Source organism: Taeniopygia guttata, chromosome 2, assembly GCF_048771995.1.
Source record: "Taeniopygia guttata chromosome 2, bTaeGut7.mat, whole genome shotgun sequence".
Taxonomy (NCBI): domain Eukaryota; kingdom Metazoa; phylum Chordata; class Aves; order Passeriformes; family Estrildidae; genus Taeniopygia; species Taeniopygia guttata.
The window spans coordinates 19,880,795-19,886,288 of NC_133026.1; positions in this window are offsets into that span (position 1 = coordinate 19,880,795).

Here is a 5,494-nt window from a genome sequence, read left to right on the forward strand (position 1 = left end):
AAGAAATACAGAAGATGGGCACTAATCAAAGGGTATTGAAGCACCTAGAAAAATACTGCAGAGAAGACTGAAAGGAAAGCAAGCAAATCCAGACTGTCTATTTCCAAAGTTATTTTAGCAAACAAGCATTTTATTAAAAGGAAAACAAAGTTAAAATAGAAAACTGTTTGAATTTACATCAAATCTGGATTTTTATGGCTTACCCTAATTAATTTAATTTAAGGCAAGAAAAGACACATTTCATGTAAGTGAAAAAGATTGCCCACTCAGCCTTCAACTTAAGAAAATCTGTTGAAAAAGTTTCAGATATTTAATCTAAGAGTTTGAAATGGTAAGTCTTAGAAGTCCAAACAGGGCCAGAAAAGCTTTGCATTTTTGAGACCATTTTTCATATAAACAGAAAGTTATTTGCTTAAGCATAAAATGGATTGCAGTTAGCAATTCTCCTTTAGGTTTTTGTAGAGCCACTTATTATCAGTAATGAAACAGAGGAAAGAATTAAAAAATTGGGATATGAGCTTCACCATATGAAAACATCTTCAAATTTTGTTGCAAATACTAACTTTCAGGGAAAAGTCTTATAGAGTAGCAAAGAGTCACTCTTTCAGAGTAATCAAAATTTCATTAAGTTTAATATAACTTTTAAACAGCAAACATATAATTTGTTTTTTTTTTTTTCTTTAATGTGATCAGACTGGGGAGCAGTACTGTGCCAGTGTATGAATCTTTAACATGTATCTCCTTTTTTCTAATATAAAGTTTTAGTAAACACTGTTAATTTCAACAAAATCCCCCAAAATCTTTCATGCAAGAGCAATTTTAGCTGATCTTTAATAAAACCACCAAAACTGTATTTTTAAAATAATTCCTAAAAGTTCAGAGAAGACTTCATTTTGAGAGTCCCTTCCCAAATATACACTATTCATACTATCATACGAGCATTCTAATTTTAAATTGTCAAATTGTAATTGAAAGGCTTCTGTCGAGTAGCAGAAAGTCAAGCAAACACCACTACCCCAAACTGATTCATTTTCCACAAGAAGTGACAGAGTTCTTGACTTAGATGTGAAAGGCAATAATTGCACAGCATCTGTTTTCAGTTAAGTGGCACTAATTCAATAGTCATCTGAAACTATTGAGTTTAGTTTATAGTTCTCTGGTAACTATTGAGAACAAAGTTATTCATATATCTGAATACAAGGATTCTGGGCAAGTGCTCTTAGCACTCATCTTCATTTGATAAAAGAAACCAGTGAAATAAATTGAGAGGTTAAAACCAAACTTAATGCATTGATCAGTGTACATCATGACCACCATAGTTACAAGTAATAAAGGGAAAAGTCCACAGTATTAGGAAAAGCTGTGATGAACTAGATATAATCATGTCAAAGCCCTGGATCATTACAGACTAAAAGCACATTACACTTTGGGAAACAATTTGGGAGCATCTTTTTCTATCTTTTTAATGAATAAAATTCAAGAGAATATCACAGGTGATGATAAAGTAGAGAAAATATTCAGACAGAGATAAAATTCCCTATGTGTACCACATACTACAAATTGTTTCTGCACCTAGAGTTTGGGAAAAAAAAGTACTTCAATTCTGACTTGCCAAGAGCTGCCGAGAAATGCCCTTCTTTCTCTATACTGGAACATATGACAGGGGAAAAAAAATTCCAAAAGTGGTTCTTAGTCCATAAAGCAGTATCCTATTAGAAAGCAGAACTATGAATTGGCATAAAGTCTGACCAGGTAGAAGCATTTCTACCTCCTGCCTGCTATGTACTTCTTCAGAGAAATAAGAGTGGAATAAAGATTTTCTCAGCATTTGCTTTGCAGACCAAAGACTTCCAACAGGTTTCAGCACATACTTTTCCCTTTCTTCTATCACATCATTCTACCAAGCATTTGGTTCTTTTCTCTCCTATAACAGCTCCCTGGTCCCTGCAAGGGACCTAGAGCAAGTGGCACCGTCCACAGGAGAGTGAAACCCATGAGGCAGAGGACCTGATGCATTATGTGGTATGAACTATCACATCACATGGCTCAGTGTGTTTTCACAAGGTGTTTAACTCAAACTAGCTCCAGACTGGTCCCAGGTCCCGTGGAAGAAATGCCCATCAGTGGCCAAGGAGTATTGGGGGCGCTCCCACAGTTCATCCTCTGCTCTGGTCTCCTGCAGGGGTATCCACTGCACTCTCTGTGACTGCCCTGCTCAGGTCACACAGTGTGCAGGGGTTGTTGGAACATTTCTTTCAATAATGCAGCCCTCACTGGAACCAAAATGTAAACTTGTTAAGCATGCAACTCTTGGAACAAGAGCTGGCCTTCCCTTCATGCTCAAGGAACATAAATAGATCCAGCTTTCTTTCAAAGGTTGGAGAAAAATAGTGTATTATAAAAATTAAACCTGAGCCTAATGAAACAGTTCTATCCATCTCAACTCATCCATCCTAACCTTGGTTGCCAGAGACTGGACAGCAACCAAAGGCATTACAGGTAGCAGAGGCAGACAAACACCCTCTCAGGGCAGACCACCTAAAGAGGTCAATTTCTGCATGAAAAAAAAGTCCTTTAGAGGTTTTTTTTTAACAGAAAAATAAGCTTACCCTTCGGTATCACTTCTAAGTATGCAACTGAGGGCAAATAAATCCTTCCAATCGTCTGTCTGCTTCTGTCATACATAACATTAGTTAGAAAAAATAGCAAGATAAGGGACAAATCTGGGAAAAAAGCAATATCCCTGGGCTTATGTCCTACAGCTGCAGCTAAATCAGAACAGTCCAGGTTTGTGTCTCCAGCAATATTAATCTTTAGTCCTGAAACACATGCACATACCCAAGATCTGAAAATTAGGCTGCTAAGATCTAGAGGGAGTCTCAACAAAATATATACCTTAGTAACCAGGTTAAAAATAAAATAACTTATCCATGGAGTTTTCCTATATTATTGATTTAATCCTTAGATCATCTCTGCAATGATACTGCTCCTGAGGATTTCAAAGCAGTCATGGTCGCTCTATATTTTTCTATAAATTATTCCTGAAAAAGAGACAGGAGGTATATATTAAAAATATTTCTTGGTCAAAACTCCCCTTTATTGTAATTTCCTCATCCATAAACAAATATGTGGTCTGAAAATTTCTGACTCTCTGATACCCCCTGATACCCCTAGACCATAAGACTAAGTAGGAACTAATAATGCTGAGTAACTTTTCTCCACCAATTTTAAGTCAGCCTTCAATATTAGGGTAATATCTTGATATACAAAGAAATAATATTCCACTAAAACAAGAGAGGGATACTTTTCAGCTCTGATTTTCAGAGATGTTAGGTGAAAGGATGATGTTCTGAACAGAGAACCACTCCTTTGAAACATACTTTCAGTGCAATTATTATGCAGTTCAACTTTATGCAATGAAGGCACAGGCTTTGGGAAAAGTCCTTGGAATTAAAGCACTCAGGAGCTTAATGGTAGAAGCTTAGCACTTTTAATGAAATTGTGTAAAACTTCAGAGTACATGCTTTGCTTGGAAAAAAAATATCACTAGATACCTGTGTGCTGTCTCAATAAAACAGCTCTATCCTAAGTTTAAAATGCCTAGTAATACTTCTTAAATGAACCCAGACATATTAAAAAATTTTAGTTAGAGTAATCGCTTTTCAGTTGGAGCTATGTGTTTCTTAGAGCAGTTTCACATTTCAAGAAACTGTAGGAAATATTCTATCATTTATTAATTTCTTGACTATTTTTCATTCTATCATTACAAAAAAAAATTGTTTATATCTAGAGATTAATTTAATCCTTGTACCTGAGATAAATGAATATGAATATCAGCCTAGATGCAGTGTCATATTAATGTGAAATGTAGTACATTCCTATAGATCTCCAGAATGTTAGAACTTTCCTTGCAGCTTTTAACAACTTGTTAATGTCCCTTTGTACTTTGAGTGACTTTGTTTACAGTGAGAGATCAATGGGATAAGCAAAGAAATGAACAAATAGAATATACAAACAAACCTTCTTATGACCTTCCTAAGCCGGCTGCCACTGAGACACGGACATTTTTCCAGGTGCTGTAAAAACTCTCATAAAGCAGCAGCTGTAAATATAGCTCAGAGGGACACTGAAGCTGCTCCAAATGATATTTCTAGAACCACCACAGAGAGGGAATGAATCAGAAACACCCCCTACCACTATTTCCATCTCCCAGTCACACAAAATAACCCTAGACCTCCCAACCTCCCCTGGGAAAAGGTGTGTAGCTGGCAGGCTAGACAAGGCCCAGGTGATTCAAGTAAACATATTATTTTCCCCATTCATAGGGAAAAAAAAAAAAAAGAGCAAATCAAGAAACAAAACAGGTAAATCCCTTTCACAGCCCCAAACTCCTAAATACCTTAGTCTACCATGCAGATTCTAAATCTTCCCAATTCCCCATTCTTCCTCTGCAGTTCTTACCCAGACTGCTGCTTATCCCTAGATGGTTCACCAGGTAGTAGTCCTCTACACCTGCATTAAAGTGACGAGCTTTCAGCTGCTCTCTCAGGAAAAAAACCCAGTATGGTTTTATCTATAAACTTCCTAGAATCTTGATAGATTTTTTTTTTTCTTGAAAACATTTGTAATCTTGAAGTACCAATGCCAGAGAAGCTGCCATCGCTTGGGTCTAGCACCATGGCGGTTGTCCTCCTGCAGCAAGCAAAACTACTTCCAGAGTTGCTTTGAATGAAGTTGAGCATATTAAAATTTGAGATAAAAAGACATATTTTCTCATCTCATCCCCTGCTCAATGAGATGCACCATACATTTTCAGACTACAGCTGGCAAAGTTGTTATTGAGACTTTCTATTCAAAATCTTTAGTGTTTATTTTCAAGGTTTACATGGTTGCTGTTTTTCACAGTTAGGCATCACCTACCATCAGCAGTAATAGTTTTCAGTCCTTATCAGACTTATTTAATGTTTTTGTTGAATTACATAGTTTTAAATTAATGTGGTGTTTATAGATAATGACAGGTTATTTCAAGTACGGCAATAAACTTTTACTGCTTTTTCATACCAATTTTAAATTCTAGACAGCTGTTGTGAGCTAGGTATTTACCACATCAAACTCAACTCACCTGAGTGAACAAATTACCATCTGCATTTTTTTCAAATATATAAGCAGCAGTTCAAATAAACAATCCTAATAAAGATTTGAGCTAAATGTTATCAAAACATTCAAGAAATATTTGAGTCTTGAGAATTTCTAAGTTAGGCCAAAAGATTGCCCCAAAGGATAAATTCTTAGATGTCCACCACACTACAAAGTGGCAGAATTGTTTAACCAACTCCAGTGGCCATATTTCAGTATAAGATAAATTAAATATGAAATATACAAAACTGTTATACTAAATTTTCTATTAGTAGTAGGGAAACATAAATATAGACCTAGGAATTTTAAACAGCACAATGTCAGTTTTAATAATCCAAGTTATCTAAGAAAATCCTCA